A 20,344-nucleotide genomic window follows, 5' to 3' on the forward strand; every position below is an offset into this window, starting at 1 on the left:
CATGCCCCTGTGCTCTTTATGGGCCATTACTATCAATATTTTTTCTTTTGACCTAACACTTGATAGGCACTGTGGGGTCTCTGGGGAAAGTGACTTACTGAGGAGAGAGAGGTGGGAGGGACACCAAGCTGTGACACTCGGGAAGAAATGGGCAGCTCTGGCTCAGCTTGTATTGCAATATTGCAATGTTTTGTTTCAAAAGCATGATCCCCAACTCCTTCCTTTTTCCCTCCTCTCCTTGCTCCAAGAAAAATATTTCAGGTGTTTCAGGAGAAAAAATTTCATTTTTTCTTTTTTTTAATTTGTGCTGGAGGTAGACTTTGTGCCTCTATAACAGCAGCTGAATCTAGAGATGGTGGTTGAAGTTTCTAGGTTGAACTCAGCCTCCCTTTCAAAGTTATCAGTTGTTAATGCCTCTTTTACTTTTGAGGGCTTAGAGAATTGAGACATAGGCAATTTCTAAGTCCCACATCTTAAATTCTCTCACAACTTGTGATCTCTGTGATTGGTGATGGCCATACTAAAAGGACCTAGCACAAAAAATTGTTAAGAGCCAAAGGAAGGGCAGAGGAGGAGTAAGAAAAGAGGTAAGATTTGACCAAACTGCCTTAAATTTCAAACACTTGGACTTATTTTTCTCATCCTTTCAAGACCTTGAGGGAAGTAGTTCTTGAGGTTTAACATAAAGAAGTGACAGATCGTTCTCTCCATAGCAGGCAGGCCTCAAGTCATACACAATATCCTTCACCCATGTATAAGAAAAAGAGCGGCTGCCTTTGTCATGCAGCCCAGAATTGTGTTTGGTATTCTTTTCGGTTGCTGCATTTTTGCTTAACCACAGACTTAATCTGATGTGCATTATCAATCCCTGATCTCATCACCTCCTTCCTTGAACTTGCATGTTGCTCAGACTGACTTAGAGGGAAGTATGCCATTAAATGAGTCAGTAATTCAATTCCAGCAATAACTTTATGTATTTGTCCAGGTTTTCTGAGCATCCTTATGACAGCTTAGACAGTCCTGTGCTCATGTTACCTGTTGAGAGTGCCCTGGAGTGGGAGGGTTCTGTTTTGTTTTGTTTTGTTGGTTTTTTTTTTCCACAAGAGCTCATTCATACATGGATTTCAAGCCAAGGACTGTGCTACTCTGAGCAGTGCCTTGGTGGTACACGGCCAGCGCTTTCAGGGAAGACCAGACTTCCCACCCACATTGCTGCGCCTGTGCACAGTAAACCTGAAACCTCTTGGAAGCACTGGGCTTTGCAGGTGCTGCCTGCTTGCTTTGCATACAGTCACTTGGCCTGATCCTTCCCCAAAGCACTGGTTTTGCCATGCCTAAACTGCCTAACTGTGGTTGTGCTATATTGCATGTACAAAGTAGGGATGCTGGAAAGTATGTAGCTCTACTCTGACATGGCTGCTTTTGAACACACTTCCAAATATGGAGAAAAATAAGGTGTTTCAAAAAAAATGCTATGGTCTGTAATGCTAAACATAGGCAGAATCGTAACAGAAAGAAGGTTCTAAAAGTTTTGCCAAGCTTGCTGGCTTAAATAGTTTTTTTTTCTTTTATACTTAATGATCACCAGGCATGCTTCATGATATAAAAAGTAATTCTGAAGAAGAGACTTTTAAATTCAAATTTTTTTCATCCAGATATCAACAGAATATACAAACATGCACAGTATGTTATTCTTTCAAATGTGTAACACAGTCCTATAATTTTTTTGATTCCAGAGATGCCACTGTGACATCCAGGTGCATTGTGACTGAAAAAAAAAAGCTTGAGTCCTTGTGAACTGGTGGAATTAAGGATAGCTGCTAATTTGTGGGCACTCTGAAAAAGAGCTGTAACCCTGGAACAATAACAGTTTTAATGTCAGAGGCAGAAGGGCACATCTCAGATGTATAAATAAACACTGACCCATTTGGATCCCTGTTGCTTGAAAACAGATCAACCTATTAAAATACATATGGAGAAAAGGGAAGTTGGCTCCTAGGCATAACAGTGCACATTCCAAGTTCCAAGGCAAAGTGAATTTTCATTATGAAGTTGTTCTTTGTTAAATGATGCCAAAGCTAGAGGTTTATCTAATGGAAACAGTACTGGACTTGAATAAATTCAGGAGTGGGTGCCATCCTAGCAGAAAGCCAGGTTTTTCTATAGCTCTTTATGCGCAGAGCATAAATCACTCCTTTTAAGGACCATGTGTCCTCTTGTCCCAGAGGAAAGTGTAGGATGCTCTGTGAAAAATGGCTTGCTTGCTCCTGAGGCAGCATGGTTAAAGCATCTTGCAAGTGTCCCAGAGATGTGTGCTTCAGCCTTGAGACAGCCCCTGGCAGGGGGCCAGCACTCCTTGTAAATGGGTCTCTGTCCAGTGTCAGGAGTCAGCAGCAGGCAGACACTTAGGCGAGACACAATACTCTCTTGTGTGCCACCAGGAACAGAAGCTACTGTGCTTTAATCGCCCCTTGGGCCTGCTAGCCTTCCGTCAACCACAGTTATGCTCTCCATTAAAGAACAAAAGTTTGTGAAGTCTCTCAATGGCATTGTGTTTCCAGAAGCACAAAGAATACCCGCAAGGCGTTTCCAGAGATCCTAAAGTGTGGTTATAGCTCCAGATGGCTCCTCCCGTGGAACCCAAACCCTGCTGGAATCAGAGCAGTTTTAATGTAGAAGAACGGTTGAAATGAGCTTTTGGTCTTGTGTAGCCTCCTTCTATCTGTTCTGAATACAGTCAGTTGTGCAGGGAGCCACCTACTCTGTATTCAGTTTAATCCAACAAGCTTTTAGGAAGTTCACCTAATAAGCTGGTAGTATGAGCTGTACACGTTGTGACCTACAAGGCGAAGAGCTACATCATTGTTTTAGTGTAAGAAAACCACCACTTAAACCTATAAGCTCAATCCTACTTTTCCTCTTTTGAAAAAGGCTCCATAGCCTGACTATACATGGGACATTTTTGCTGCAGAAAGAGAAATTATTTTCTTTCAGGTGCATTTCCTTTTCCTTTTTTAGAAGCAGAAGGCCAAGCATGTCAAACCTACCTAAATGTATCTGTCCAGTGCAGGGAGGGAAGAGAAACCAAAAATCCAGGGTGCATCAGGGATGAACTGTGTCCTGTGGGCAAGATTAAATGATTGTGAATTACGAAGATTGTTTCTGTTTACTATGTGTTCCATCATAAAGCTTTATGGAAAACATTCCAGGAGAGGGATAGGTGAACAAGATATTCCTAACATGAGCACTTCAGGTTCAAAAGTTCAGCTTTAATATGAACATTGCAGATTTTTTTCACGCACAAAGAGCAAACAGATACTTCTTTCTTATTGCATGCAAAATGTGTTCAGCAGCCTGTGTGCATGGGTTCTTGGTCTGTCCTTACTTCTGCTCAGAGGACAGACATCTGCTAATCTCCAAACACAGGAAAGTTGTTGAAATATAAATGTACTCATAGGCCACAGAAAAAAACCTTTCTGAGGTGCAGAATGGCTACACTTTATCCGCCTCTGCTAACTTTAATGAGCCACATCAAGAAAGCGGCAGAAAAAACATCCATTTCTCTTTTGGATTAGGGCAATTATGGGGCAGCACCAGTTTAAAAAGACATTTGAGCACTTAAAAATGAAATTAGGTTCTCTGTCTAGAAGCTGTATTAAATTCCCATGATCACATATCTGTGTCTCTAAGAGTTAACATTCCTTCATTAACCTGGTCCCAAGCACTAGCCAGCACAATGCTCTTGAAAGGCAATGTTTCTGATGTTGCGTATTGGTGTTATTCCTAGTTTATCTAAAGAGACATTTTCCACTTACTTGATAAATGTATCGGTTCAAGGACAGACTGAAGAACTAATCTAAATATAAATTTTCAAGATTATTAGAAATTTTTTGCATACTTCCGCTATTTCCAGCCTACCTTGAGGCTCAGGGAAGTTGGATTTTTTGAGAAAGTATCAAATTTCTGTGAGCTTTCTCTTTTTCTCTCTGTTGGTGACCTGAGGGCCTAAAGACGGCAGCCGGAATGGTAAGCCACTTGTGGAGATGCCACTTTGGTACAGTCAAACAGCAGCCACCTGTTCCAGTGTAATATTCTCTCTCTTCTACATGCTAAAGTCTTTCCTGGAGCTGGGTATGAGCAAGATGAGAAAGGAGCAAAAACGTGTTTTGTTTTTGTTTTTTAAATGATCCTTAGGGAATGCAGGTAAAAATCTGATTTCAAATTACAGGGAAAAGTTGACATGCTTAAAACAAATTCTTCCAGGATGAGTAAATCCACAAAATACACAAAAAAGTCTTATACTGGCCAGAAATATGAGAGAAGGGGAGCACTTAATGAATGACCGGGAATTGCACTTTTAAGTATCTTTTGCATGTTTCCTATTATGTAAGAAACATATGGGAACAAGACTAAAATTTCTTATGAATCTGGCCCATAAAATCTAATCCTGGTAATCATTTATCAAGAGACATTTTTTATGGAACAACACTGCAGATCTGGATGAACTGTCCTTCCAGAGCTTCATGCTCTGTGCTTTCATGTTAACAAAGAAAAGGATTATGTTACAAAATAAACAAGTCTCCTAATGAATACAAACTATTCTCAACTGTGCTGATAACAAATAGGCCAAGGTTAAAGAGCTAAATAAAGCATGTTGCCCTGAAACGCAGTAATGACAATTGTGACTTATCATGATCCGTTAAACAGAGCAGCTCTTTTCTCTTCGGGGAATTTGGCAAAAAGATCAGTTTTGCACTCTCAGAGCTGTACCATCGCCTCAGTCACTTCTGTTCTTGCTGGCATGACGGATTAGCTCATGTAGCCAAGGGATCATTTTTGGCATTCATTAAATCACTATTACAGGTACACTCCTTCTGCTTCTTGCTCTGGGGTATGCCACCCACTTTTTCTGCTGAAGAATCCAAAAGAAGAGAGTGCAATATCTTTTGTGGAGAGTAATAGGTGGGAGGCATGCAAGAATGAAACGTACTGTTAGAGTGTCTTCAAGTTTGTCATTATTTGATATATACTTTTGGGGGATGTTATTCTTGAAGGACAGAGCCTTGTGTGTATATGTGTGTGTAGAGTATGTTTTCGGGATGCTTTAAAACCCATTTTTTACAGTGAAAAGAAATGAGTAGTTAGTCCCACTGAGGGCAATTCTGTTCAGGAACCATTCAAAGCGCATGGTCCTAGTCCTGCATCCTGACGGCATATTCTGCTGACTTCACTGGGACTCTGAGCAGGAAACAAGGCTGTACAGGAAGGCCCACCATTCCTCACAGGTTTGGGAAGAACTGGAGGAGCAATAATGATGTTACTGCAGTCACAAGTGGTGTATTTTTCTCCAGAGTTAGTGTTTGTCTTCTGTAGCAGCTAAAGGCATAGTGAATATTTGTTATAAGAGGAGCTGGATCATACAAACAGGGGACTTTTTTTCTTTTTCTGTGGTTCTGTTCATTACTTTGGGCTTGGAAGATGGATTATTTTCTCAGATCTGCCACAGACTCACTCTGTATAGTGGGCAGAGATGGGTATCTCCTATGGGGCATCACTATGTGTGACACAGGAGCACGTGGCACACAAGCAGAGCTAAAATACCCCTAATCTTCTTCCAGTGATAAGCGTGAGCCTGACTGCACATAATCTGTAGGTGCTTCAAATCCTTATCTTTGACTGGATATGATAATTTTCCTCCTTTCCTCCTCTCTGACTGTCATGTCTATTTAGACTGGAAATTCCTTAGGACAGCCTGTGTCCCTTGAGGTATCTGTATCTCATATAGTTATCCCTGAGATTAGCAAGGGTGTTTGGGTGCTTTTAAAAGAAGATGACAGTAAATTTCTCTCTCCCTATCAATATCTCCTATCCATACTGGGCCTGAGGTAATCAAGCATTAACACTAGACAGCCCTGTCCTGACTATTTTGTGTTCATTTCCTTTACTTTGTTTCACAAGTTGTTCTTCATTCTGGTCAGTTTACATGAAACCAAATAGGTGGTTTCAGCACTATGACCCTTCTGCTGTTGTTGTGAACTGGCAGCATGCTTGACTATGTCACTTTTTAACTTACAAAGTGCTCTAGGAATTTCAGAGAAAATATGCCATAGAAGGGGATATCATAATTATGATAAGGTGATTATAAAAATGTGGTTTGTGAATTGCTGTTAACAAGTTACAGGACAAAAGGGAAATGACTTTGAAATGGCATGAAATTTAAGACAAGAAATTTTAGTTCTACTAGAAAGCTGTATTGTCCTGTGGTGGATGCCATTCAATCAACTTTTAGAAGGAAGAAAAGTCATATTAACCTGTTTCAGTTTTTGGATATAGTATATCATTTTAGATTAATACTTTTAACATTTCAAGGTGCCATTCTGGAATACAATGATATATAGCATTCATCAATTTCAACCTCTCTTGTTATAAATTAAGACTTGTACCCCCCAAAAGCTCTCAAATCAAACTTGCCATTTGAAATAATAAAAGTAAAGTGTGTCATTCTGACTGACCATATTTTATGTCACCTTTTCTGATTCTCCCAGCTGTGATACTGCTGTCATCGTTATTAAAAGAGATGGCATGAAAACAAAGCAAAAATAGGGAAGTTGTAAAGGTGTGTATAACAATAGAACACTCATGTATTTTCTACTTTGTCTGCAGGGTTCACCTGTAAAAAGTAATCAAGACCAGCACATTATCCTGCAAATATTTTCCAGACCTGTCGTACTGTTTGGTGACTTCAGGTATCCCAGAATACGACTGCACAGCATGTATGCCCAGGTCTTCCTTGCTGATGACTAGTCAGAGCGTTTCTTTGTGCACTGTGCTTAACTCTGTTTATCAAAATTTTTGCTCTGCTCTGGCATATGCACTGTAAGCCCTTTGTGGCCAATTTCTAATATATATTTCTATAGTCTTTCAGGGATTTTTTCCTTTGAACTGTTAAGCAGGAGCAAGGAATATCTTTCTATTGTGTTGTAGGCATCTGCCCTCAATGGGTCTTGACCTTTGGGTAGTATTTCTGCTGTTTCTGACAATTTCAATTTACAGTTGTGGATATTTACCCTGGTATCATTCTACTTTTTTCTAAAAAGTTCTTCCACACTAGGATTTCACCCCTGTTGTTTGCTCGCTGCTCACAGGGAGGGTAATCCAACCCCCACTAACATATGAGCAAACCTGGCTGGGGTCCTGTTCTTCCAGCTGGATAACATAACCTTTGGTAGTAAAGGGTAGTAAAGTACCAAAGAATGCCATCTTTGGTAGACAATGCCTGATTCTCTCCACTTGCCATTCCATGTCCTGGAACGAGTTTGAAGCCTTTCAGAAAACAGCAGGAGAATAGCTTTCTCCAGTGGCCATGGCATCTAACCCCAGAAGACTCAAGTCCAAGTTGAGCCATCCCTATAGCAGAGCATTTCTCTTCCCTTTTGCTGCTCAGTTGGGGGCACACCAGGAATGAACACAAATCTCTTTTTAACTTTCTGGAAAAGCTCTAGTTGTGACCCCATGTCTGTGTTTCCCGGAAAAATCCATTGATTGCTTGAAATCATTATAATCTGTATTCACTCAGTGTCCTCTGTGGTGTTTGGATAATTGGGACTGAACTCTGAAATGCATTTCTTATTAGCCCTTTCATTTTAATGGAGTGTGGAGGCAGAAATGTAGCATGAAACTCCAGTTTTAACCCTGTAATTTAGACAAGGTTGTGTTTTTTCTACCATCTTATTCTCTTTGTAGTGACTGTCATGAAGCTGGGTTAATATTGTGCTGCTTCTATTCTCATCTGGCATGTGAATGAGGTGTAACAACTTCATTGCCTTGTGTACTGTGTTCCCATATCTATAGAAATATCTGCATTTTACATGCATCTCAGAAAAAATAAAGATACAGGCACGGAATTCAAAGTATCTTAGACTCTCCCAGCTTTCTGAAGTCTGTTCAGATGAAATTGTTGCCTCTGGCTTTTTGCTTAAACTCTTGTAATACAACCTGAAAACTAGAGCTGATTTGCAAAGAACTCACTCAGCATTCTTATACTGTCAAATTTAAATAAACATTTTAGTCCGATTACTGGTAGAAAAAAATTCCAGTTGAACATAGTTATCTGTATTTTAAATGAGACTGTCATATTATACCTTTATGCTTTTATTGTTTAATAGAGATATCCACATGTGCCTATGGCCCTCATCACCATCGTATGGAAGTGCCTCCAAAGTACTTAAGAGAAATTACAACAACAACCTCTTTTTCAGTGATGAACTGAAGCTCTGCAAATCATACTCTTTTCCTGGGTTCTTCTACAGGAAGGTCAGCAACCTTCATTTCCTTCTTACGCCTCTCCTCACCTGCCCTTGGGAGTAGCCATCTCCTTTTTGGCTTTCATTACTCTAGCCAAGGTAAATAATAGAGAGACCTTGTTATTAATGTTCTCATTTTAAAATCTATTATGGTATTTAGAATGATGAGGTCTGACTCTAAGTCAAGGGAAGATTAATTACATGACACTAGTGAAAACGGAATGTGACAATCTTTGGACTGATATGACTAACCATCCCAATAAATCTGAGCTTGCACCATTGCCATAGTAAAGTGTGTGCCATGTGCCAGCATTCAAAATCTTCCTCTGTACTCATAAGCAGTTACCAGGATGTCACTTAATTATCTCACTGAGGCATGCACTATAGCAAGCGGAAAAGCATTTCTTAATATAACTTCCCAGGGAGAGAGGTGCAAGGAACATCTCCATGAAAAAAAAAGATACCATTGACCCAACCATCTCTTTTTCATCCTCTTCCTTTTCATTTTTGGTACCAAGAGGAAAATGTGGGAATGATACTGGTTTGTGATCCTAATTGGCAAGGAAGTTATGCCACTTTCTAGCCATGTACTGCCCTTACTGTGCTGTCTTCTCTTCTTTTAGCACCTGTTACTCCAAAAGCTCTGTCCTAAGCGTCTGTGGTTTTCTCATGCTGGGTTTTAGCCTTCAAAGACCTACATAGCCTAGGATCTGCCTTTGGAAAAAGTTGCCACTTCCTCCTTTAGCAGTCATTGATGGCCCAGTGTAAGCCCACTGTTTATATTGCTATAACTAAACTCTTGGTTTATGCAGGCTGTGAAGAGCTATCCGCTGGGTCAGCACATAGCAGCATGTGGAGCAGCAACAGCAACTTTCATGCAGCTAATGCCAGAGGACTTCACCCCCAAACTCCTCTGGCAATCTGCTAAAAAGCCTGTTAAAAATCACTCCAAGTAAGCTTCTTGTCCTTATTTAGCTGCCAGGTGAGACACAATTTGGGTGGCCGAGCAGGCAAGCACTTATGATAGGGACAAAGGACAATGGGAAGGGAGGCATGCATCTGCTGCCTGTGGAGGGGAAGCGTTCTTCACAGCCACCAGACCTGTCTGTGTGTGCTTCCTAGTGTGCTCCCCACTACCCACACTGCGTTCCTCAGACCCCTCACTCTGCAGATGTTGACTTCTTTCCTTTCTGTTGTGCTGGATGTCAGATTAATTTGTGCATGGCCATATTCTGACTCGAGGGGCAGAAACCTTCATCATGGGGACAGGAGCAAACAGTTTGCATGCATTTATTTCTCTCCAAGAGGATGGCGTAATGGTAAAGCAAATCACCCCGAGACAAAACGAAAATTAGCATTAGTTTTGTTTTAACAACCTCAGGCAACTCTAGCTCTGGGGCCTTGTCTTTGAGACCTGGCTCCAGCCTGCTCCCAGCTGTGCTGAAGGGGCTTTCCAGGGCCCCAAGTTCTGCAGTGCCAACATTGCTCCAGTGTGGCCTCTAATCTGGTGCCCAGCACCAGCAATGCACTAAGATGTGGAGATGTTTTGTTTTGCTCTACTACATTTTCCTTATTGTGGCAAAAAGAAACTAACATAAACAAGATGACTTGAATGAAAATGTCTATCTTTTTGAAACCAGAAGTGCGTTGCTGATGACAGTGGGGAAAGTTGTTGATACATATAAATCTCAATTAACAGCTTCTGTTAGAAGATGTTTGTTGAGCCAGATCTTGAAAGCTGAGAAAGATAAAGAATTTCAGCAGATTACTTCTAAAATAATTTTGAATGCACACATGTTGGTAAAGTAAGAATTCACTCAGTGAACATTATCTTAATTCAGCAGCCATCCCCTTACTTTCTTCTAGAAGTATTCTGTTTATGAATAGTATATGCACAAAGTTAAAACCAAAGGAGAAAAATCAGCTACATGGAAACTTTGCCATTGAATGACAGGGGGTTTCACTTCAGGTTCCTCCTTTGAAGAATTGCCCTCAGCTTTTTGTCCAACTTGGATGTTATGAGAGCAGAAGGATATCATCACCTGAAGGAAGGGAGGGTGGGAGATCCCTGTCCTGCACAGTTCTAAAACTCATGCATTAGGTACCGGTTTTCCTGATTTATTGAGGTGCACTGACCTAAGAGTTTCACAGAATATTTACGTTTAAGAAGAAGTGAACTTTCTGGTCATCACCAATGAATGAGACAACATTAAGTGAGCATGAGATTGCTCAATGGTAATCAAACTAGAATTTAGGGATCTCTTGACAAAATTAGCTGGAAAGAACGAAATTTTCAAGAAGTTTTTAAAGTAGCGTATCAAACCCAGAAGTTTCTCTCATTATTTTTTTTTCCAGATCTTTCTTGGACCTTTTTTTGAGCAAATCTCAAAAAAAAGCAGTCATGATTTTACCATAGATATTCAGGGTGTCTGAATACTGCAAGGCTCCTTGATGGTGGATGTCATCCCCCTTGGCCCCATCCCTTCCTTCTCCTTCCCAGGTCTGTCTGTATTTAGTCTAGGTTTACCACATTAAATTTCTCTCTTTGTGGACCCAGTTCCTACCTCACAGTAGATGTTTGGATGGGCAGTGGGAGAGGACTATGACAGTCAAGAGGAGGATGAAGATTCAGGGAGCCTTGCAGGACGTGCAGGGATGTAACACTTCCTGGTGGAGATGATGTTTCAGCTCAGTTGGGAACCAAGACCAAACTTGGCAGTGTAATGAGGGCTAGAGTTCAGGTTCAGCTTCAATGGCATCCGAACTGCACTTGTATATTCGTACAAATTACAAAGCAGAAGGAAACATTCTCCCTTCTACTGACCCCCCAAAACCTGAAAATGTGCCTATATTCTTTAGCTCCATCTGCTGGCACTTTGCACAAACTAGCCTTTATGTATGTATAAATTAAAGTATTCCTGTACGAAAAGCAACAAATAGCTTCCTACAAATTGCCCATCTGGTAGATATGATTATCTTACTTTTTAACAATAATGAATTATTATTATTTTTGTAATCTCTGTAGGGTGGGGTCTATCATTTCTCAGAGGATAAGACTACACTGAATGTGTTACTAGACTACAAATGAATAATTGTGTGTGTGGCAATATGCAGTTATCGTTCCATGCAAGTATAATTGAAGCATCATAAAAAAACCCATAATTAAGTCTTTAGCAATACCCAGGGGATGCAAGTTGTTTCTATTCCCATTTCAAAAATGAATGAACAAAATCTGACCAAAGAATCCTGTCTCCTATTTGCCTCCTCTGCTTGTTATACTTCTTTCCCTCTTCGCATGTTGAAAGAGGCTATTGGGTTGCTCTTTCCTGTGGTAGGTTTGGGAATAGTACTGGAGGTGACTTTCTTCTTGCTCTGCAATTCCACTGCTATAATATTAAGTTTCTTTAAAGTCTTTGCATGAAAATGGAGTAATACTAATAATTTTTATGAGTAGGTAAAAGTGTAAAAAAATGCCTAAAGCTTAGATTTTTAAAATAATTTTTAAATAAGGGAAAATGTATATTACATGCATGAAAATTTTAAGATGTTCTTCTCTGGTATGCATTTTTCAAGGGCTAGCATTCAAAAAGAATGCTGCTTTGCATTCATCACTTACAGCAATTGTAGTTTTGTATCCAGACTCCTATGGAGAATTCTTTTTCTTCAAATGCTGCTTCTGCCAGATTTAATTTTTCATATTGCTCATATATCACTATTAAGTGTAATGGGAAAACTGAAGGAAAAATCCTTAGTTTAAAAATAAATAAATAAAACATCCAAACCAAAATGGACTTGCCCCTATTCAGAAGGGATCATTATTTGGGAATATACTCATTTCTATAAATATACATTTAATCAAACTTTTTCCACAAGACTTCAGAAATAATTACCTCCTTTAAAATAATAATGAAAAAGGAAACAAAGCATATCACTGTAAGCAATCTCTTATTGTGGAGTGACTGCAAGACACCGAGTTCTGGCATAACTTTCCATAATCATTCTCCGATGGTTACAATTTATTTACTCAGTTTTAAATGAAGGGGTTTTGCATTTCTCAAGAGCAAAGTAGGTAGGAAATATTTGTTGGATAAGAAATAAAAAAAGATTTGAAGGTGTTCCACACATTGTCAGCTAACATGATTTATACATGTTTCTGTTTTTAATGTTGAGGGAAGTGGGATTCCATAAACCATTTGTTTTCCATGGGGAAATCCTGGTTACAGCAGCGCTTCAGTAATGCTACTTTCTGTACAATGAATGCACAGCTTGCCTGTAGGAGGTAGAGCAGAATGGACTTCTGGCCTAAGCAAAGCCAATGGCAAAACCCTCACTGTCTTCACCGGGATCTTCATTTTAGGCGGAATGGTTAATATATTGAAGTTTCCCACATGGGCAAGGCACGCTGGCCTTGTGAGTCTGGGAGACACTGATCCAAACTCTAGTGGAGACCATGGTGTATCTCTCATTGATTTCAGTAGGCTTTGGTCATAGCCTAATTGGAGGTCAGCCAACATGCAGGGTCAACAGCTAAAAGAAAATAAAAATTTATCTCACCACCTAACAGAACGAAAGTGGCAGTGGCAGGTACCTGGGGTAAGAGGAATGCTTGGGAGGCTGGGGTAGATTTGGGAGTCCAGACAGATGGTTGCAGGGGCTGCAAGGAGCACTGATGGAGACAAGGTGAGTTGAATCAGGAAAACATCAACATCTGAAGGGCAAAAGGGCTGCTGAGTGAAGCACAAGCAGGTGAAAGAAACTGTGTATACATGCCCTTCCGTTTCAGTCAATTTTACTAATTAGTGGGTGGTTTTTTGCAGAGGAGTCAATGTTGAGAGAGTGTATTAATATGGTAATAGTATTTTGCAGGAATTGTACCTGGCTTTGACTTTGGGGGAAGGGAGACTGAAATGTCAATTTGTGCTTGAAGGTGAACGTAGCAGATTTATACCTTTGAATGAGATACACCCAAAAAACAGTAAGCAGAGGGGGTTTTTTCCCCTCTTAGTTAGTTTTGCATATCATTTGGCTGATGATGTGCTATAATATGAAGGTAAAATCCCTCTTGTTTGTGGAATCAGGCAAAAAAGGTCACATTGCTCCAAATGTGTCCTGCTAGCCTAGAGCAGCCAAGCAGGAGAGTGAAGCCCTTCAGCAGCCAAGTGGGGCGATGGAGATGATGATCTCAAACAGAAGAGGGCTTTTCTCAGGACTGGTAGTTATTTTGTTTAAATGCTGCAGGGAAATGACAATTGCATGTGTACCATGAGCTCTCTACTAGCTAATTCTGAGTCAAAATTGACCTTTTTATAGCTTTCCCTTATTGTTTATCTGATTTTCTTTATTTTAGGTCTCCTGAGTACTAGCATTACTGACATCTGCCAGGAAGGACACATTGGCAAAGGCACATGTTAACCACTGATTTCTGCCCATCAAGATCTGCTCCAGGTCACCTGTGCAGGCTAGTGACAGGAGCATGGGATGACACACGCTGTTGTCCTCTTGCTCAAGGACAACCATTCTTCCTCTCTGAGATTACCAACCCCCAGCCCAGTACAATCAATATCAGGAAATACGCTGTAATCTCTCCATGAATATAAGCGCCCTTTGGGATGTGAGCTGGTCAATGCATTTTGATGTATTCCTAGAAAAGCAAAAGCTTTAGAACCAGAGTGTATTGTCTGGTTCCCAGCTCACAGGCAATTTCCGACATTTAAGGGGTATTTTATACACGTTAATCTACTTGACTCTTGGATCTGTGGAAAAATTGAAAGCGAGGGAAGATTTAAAGAGATTTTTATTATTTGCCCACAGACCCAAAAGCTGAGTAGATTAGCTAAATCTACTAAAGGCAGTGAATTAAAATATGCCAATTGTGTCTTGCTGGGAAGACCTGTTTTTCTTTAACTGAACATGTACTTGCTATCACTTTTTCATTTCAGTTTCCAAAATTAGCAAAAAATACAGCTCTCATTTTTCTCTTTTTTCTTCTATAGCATTACTTGAGGTATAGAAGTAACTCTCATCTCTGCTTGCCATAGGACAAAACCTAGTTTTACAACGTTGTCCTAGAGGCGGCAGCAGAGTACATAAGAAACAAAAAAGCTAACACACAAATGGGCAAAGTTGTGTTTGGTTAGTAGTTAATCTATATAAAATCTCACTAAAGCGCTTTACTGGAATATAGCGCTAACGTAAAACCCAAGAGAGAATATTGGCATGGCTTTGAAATAGGTAACAGGGTGGAAATAATACTAATGTTATTGCATGTTCTGGATCCGAGTCAAATAATTTGACCTAAAAATCTCTGCTTGTTGGAGAGCACTTGCTGAAGCAAACTGTTTTCTGTGTCATGGATTTAGAGTAAACTTAAACTATTTACATAGAGCTAAAGAGTCAGTTGAGTCAGCAAATTTAAAAACAAATGTGATGAACCGTGACACATTAATTGAAATGTACTTTCCAGTGCAACCATTTAGCAATTTATATAAATATCAAAGCTTTTGGTTTTTACTGTCAGTCTTTGTTTCTGAATGAGAAATTTATAAAAAACATATGTTTCTAACTGCCACTGAGTGCCTGTTCAGAAGGATATGGCCACTGAACTATATCAAACTTTCCTCAGTACAATAATTTGATGAACCCACTCAGAAGATTCTTCTGTTAAGGATGCCTCTTTTCAGTAATAACCAAAAGTTGTTACTGTAATTGGCAAAAGTGTTATTGTATTGAGATGGGAGGAGCAAAGCCTTAATGTATGGTCCCACTGAAGTCATGGGAGATTTGCCATTGGCTTCAGCGGGACCAGAATTTTGCCAAAAATATCAAATGCTTTTTGAAGTCTTTCCATGAATTAATCTGCAATTAAAAATAAATCATCTTGTATAAGTAAGTTGTGTACAGAATCCACACGGTCATAAACTTCAGATCTGACTCCTGATTCTCCATCTTTTGAGACTGCTCAGCTCCAGGATTTTGGTTTTCTTCTTCTGATGCCTAGCTCAGGTGTTAACATGACAAAATTTTCATGTAATTTCCAATGTTTATATTTGAAGCCTGGGTGTGTCTCAGTTTATCTGACCATTTGTATTACAGCAGCACCCAGAAGCCTCCAGCCACAGTGAGAACATCCTTATGAAGGGTACCTTGGCTCGGTCTACTCTGCTTGAAAATAAGGTCCCTGGAACTCAGCCGACCACCTTTAGGCCTGCCCACAGTCTATCTGCTGGTGGGATGTGCTCAGGCATGGTGGTCTGTTTGCAGACTGGTGCCTGAAAGCTGCACTGGAGACCAAGTCCATACCCCGTGTGCCAGGCTGGCTTCAGCAGTGGGTGTAGACACCACTGGTAGACCTCTAATGCAGTCTGCAGTGGCTGGCCCCAAGGATTTGTTGGGTAAGTAAAAGGATGCACAAAGTTTTGGGAAGAAGGAGAGGCTCAGGCTGACTGGGGCCCTGCTGACTCCATGACCTTGGCTGCATAAAGGGCGTCACAGGCTTTTCAGAGAGTTACTTTCCTAGCATCAGAGAGGGCAATTAAGTCTTTTTCACCTAGTACACAATTTTTAGGAAACCTTGTTTTACTAATGTTCTTTATGTCTGGAAAAGTTTTACTGGTTTATAAAATGACCTGTGATGAAACTGTGTACACTGAAATGTTCCTATTAAAATGCCTCAGCTTCCCCTGCAGTTGATGCGGAAAGGAGTATCTAGCTGCACTGCTAAATCCTGCAGGCTTTATCTTGGCCAGAGCTCCACCTTGGTAAGAAGGGTAGGGGCAGCTGGCTCTGGTGCAATCCTCTGCTATTCTCTGTGCTATGGAAAAGCAATATTCCTCTCCATTCACCTAGACTGGCATAGTAAGGGGCAATAGGTGCCTGTGCAGTGTCGTGTACATGCTGTTTGTCTACAACAAAGGATGCTAGTGATGGTCCCTCCTTATGAACAGAAGTTCCTGGGAATTTGTAAACATACACCCATACGTGTGTTTTCTGAATGCAGACTTCATTTGGGGTAATAATATCTGTGACCAACTTACAGAAGGATAGTTTACATTCATTTAACACCTAATTGTTACCCACAGATCCCTGGAAAGCAAGCCTCTGCAATACACAAGAAAATGTTTCTAATAATTCATATATAGATAGCATTTTTCTTTGTTTTCAAGGCTGCTTAGTTAACCTGTAGAAAAATATTTGCAGCCCCTCCTTCTCCAGAAAGCTTCAGCTGATGAGCCAAACTCTCAACATTTCATTCCTGTGTAGATAGTTTGTTAAATTTTTTCCCAAGGCTTTATGGTTTTCAACAATATATCTTTCATCACTGTATTGCCAAAAAGAAGTGGCTGCCTTGAAGCCTCCCTTAGGATTTGGACTGGATATCGAGGATTAGTTTATAACTGGTAACTTATGAACTGCATAGTGTTCTACAAACAACTTATTTTTCTTAATGTAATGGTGAAACTATGAAACCCCATCCGAGAACTTATTTCTTAAGGATATTTTGAATAAAGCTTTAAACAATACTTTATATTCCTATATCAAAACTGGTACTTTTTAAAGGAGCGCATTTTTGTCTTCATACAATAAGCATTAATTGACTGCAAATCTTGAAGATATTCATCTCTGGTGGAATTTGTATGTATTTGGTTTGGATTTGGGGGGGTTGTTTTTAGTTTTTTTTAAATCTCTAAGAACGAGTTTTGAGTTTGGCTTTTGTGCAGCTGGGATCTGACAATATAACACAAGAAACCCATTATTTATAGGAATGGAATCACAGCAGGTATTGGCAGAATATAGCAATGGGAAACTTCTGAAGAATATTCCTTGCTTTTACCTGTATTGGTGCAAGTCATATGTGTTGGTAATAAGGGCAAGGAAAAAATAACAAGTAAGCACAGAATTTTTTATTTAAGCACATCTGTTTTATTTCAGTTCAGTGTGATGGCTGGAGGGAGAAAGGGATTTCTTCAGAAGGCATGTGTTTAGTTCCAATTCTTGGTAAACTTAGAACAGAAAAGGACATCTAATTTTTTAAATGGATTTCCTCCAAGTTGGTTATAACAGGAGTATATCCAGTTTTTCTAGTGTCCATGGTGCTCTTAGACCAGTATAAATACTTCTAGATAGAAGATTTTCCTATAATTGCTCTGCGTAGAATATATTCAGAGTAATCACCCCTTTGTCTGCATTGCAATTGCATCTGGAAACTCCTTTCGAGACCAGGGACCACACTGGGAAGCCTTGCAGGAACAATAACAGAAAGCCAGTCACCACCCCAAAGTCCTTACAGCTATCTAGATGAAACTGGGAAAGAGGGAAAGAAGAAAATGGATTTGCTAGGAAGAAAAGTGATTTGCCCAAGGACACATTTTAAACTAGTGGTACTGCAGGATGTAATAGGAGTATATTACCTTCTCAATATTTTACTAATGTGCATATATGTCTGGAAAATTGTAACTTATTTAGCAGATGTGTGTTTAGTCGTGTTATAAAAAACTCAGTTTTCCTCCTAATATAGACAGGAGCATGTGAACTAGATTATATTTTTGGCATTAGACTGTACTATTTGTTAACTTGTATTATAGTGATTATAATAATTTATTAAATAACGTATTGTTAAAAGTTTGGGGGAAGGAGCTGGGAAAGGAGCACTCTTAACATGCTCCATTATTATGTTTGTGTCTAAACTTTCTTGGCCAGACACAGCTAGAAGCAGAATAGCGGTCAAGGTGGACTCTTGCTCCTGTCCCAGCCTGACATCATCCTAGAGGACTCAATCGAGACTCAAGCTTCATTAGACCAGACACCGTAGTGTCCCTGTGTAGCAGTGTCTCTCCATGCTGAAGAATTTCAGTTTTAAAGAACTTGATCGCTAAGAAGGGTTAATACTACTAAATGGAAGGAAATGAGGAAGGAAGACACTTAAGTCTGACCCATCTCTCTTCCCATTAATGTAAATTTCTGTTTCCATTTAAATCTGAGGAAGCAGAGTTGGGCCAAAGTTGAGTGTTTTTGAGAATCACTCCCTTAGGAACTTGCCGAAGGTCAGTGGTGGGTGTTTGTGGCAGAAACAGGAGTAAATACTAGTCCATTGTCCTAACCACAAGACCATGCTTCCTCTCCTAATCCCAGGTTGATTTTAGAGGGCTGTAGCTTATGAAAAAAAAATCCAAATTTTAAAATATTAGACTTGGCACTGATGATAAAGAAATGATTGAGAGTCAAAAAAGGAAAGGCACAACTGCATTGACAGAGACAGTCTTCAGAGTAGAACCACATTTTCATCTAAACAGGTTTTATTGCAGCTCTCCTGATGCATACATTTGACTGCATTCTGCTTTTTTGTTTTGGCAGGCACCACAGAAGGCCTGATCCAATTCCTGAGGAAATCAATGGGAGTTTGATTGAAGCCATAGAAAGCCATGAAGGGAATTTCAAGAGATAAAATTGTGAGGCCAGACATTCAAAAACAGCTTTTAAAATATGTGTCACTGACCTTTCTTATGGCTTGCAAATGCAGTCTGATTACCCTAAGTGAAGTTACTTTACGAGGAAGGCATGAAATTTGGACCAGATACACTGACACTCAGAAGAAAACAGTGAACTTTCTTGGGAGCATGAGTGTGAGCTGGGCTATGAAAGTGAGCTTGGATTTAGCTCTCACCTGCATCTGGATTTCTCCCCATTCACGGGAGCAAACATGGAAAGGGATAGGAAAAGGACCAGGCTGGGGAGCCAACCTACCACTTACCTGTGTAAGGTAGCTTGGGAACTCAGTTGACCAAAGGAAAACAGTGATTCAGGTGTTGGGCTGAGTGATCTGAGTGCAAGCTCTTATCGTCGTGGTTGTCTTAGCATGAAGTCTCTGAGCCAAGGAGAAGGAAATCAACCAACTGCCTGGTCTTTCATTCCTAGTCAAAGAAGAAAACTTAATGAGGATTGAGTGAGTTGACTGTCCAGTTAGGGGTTGACTGTGGCTCAGGGACATAGGATAACCCTTGAGGTCAATGTCTCTGAAGACACAAAGACAAAGGTACAGTCATGTTGAGCAGATCTTGTTCTCTACCTGATACTGGAGTAAAGCCCTTTAATCAGAAAACCTCCAAAAAAAGAGGGAGTCAGCAGCTTAAGATTTCTCTTTTGGACCCATACACAAGAGTCATGGTATGTTCCTGCAGTTGTGTCTGATCACTGGATTCCTGGCTTCTAACCACTGCTGTCTTTGGCTGCTGTGGTGGTAAACACTGTTCAAGATTCTCGTTCTGCTGTAGATATGACAAAAGTCCTCCTGGGAGGTTAAAAAATCTAGGTACTGAAATCTGGTGGTCACTCTGGTTCTTGGTGGAATCCTCTGACTTTCTCCAGAGTGAAAATAAATAGGGCAAGGGGAATATTTTATGATCCAGATCTGTGGTGCAACAGCTGTGTAACAGCTTCCTGGAAAATTCTACCCAGTGACAAACACAGCAACCTCCAGGTCATGTGCCAGGGAACTCAGTTTACATCTCCTCTATTATGTGGAAATAGTTTCCTGTGTCTCTCAGATGTCAGAGCACCAAGCAAATCATAGGTAATGAAAGAAAATTGTCCACACATTTGTTTTTATGGGTTCATCTCATTGTCTCAGTTCAGACAGTGGCAGAAAAAAAGCCTTTAAAAATACGCTTGGCACTGTGGATAGTAAGGGTCGTCTTATTGGCTAAAGCCGCAGCGATATGACTCCGTTATCATTTTCCAGCAGCTTCAACCCTATTTTCTTCCCCACACCAACTGAATCTCCAGTCTCAATTTAGGCAGAAAAAACCCACATTTCTAAAATGCTAATGACACTTCTCTGAAAAGGCCTCCGATGTCATCTTCAGATGTTAACCTAGGTCTTGATGGACTCAAGTCTGCATTTCTACCGACACCAATGAAATTCCCTGCACAGATGAGGAATGTGGGTGAATGGAAAAGCTGGCAGGAAACTCTACATCATAACTTCTCCAATGCAGAGAAGGATATTTCAAAAACAACTTTTTTGTTGCTATTGTGGAGAATGCTTG

Source organism: Phalacrocorax carbo, chromosome 5 (genome assembly GCF_963921805.1).
Source record: "Phalacrocorax carbo chromosome 5, bPhaCar2.1, whole genome shotgun sequence".
NCBI classification, from domain to species: domain Eukaryota; kingdom Metazoa; phylum Chordata; class Aves; order Suliformes; family Phalacrocoracidae; genus Phalacrocorax; species Phalacrocorax carbo.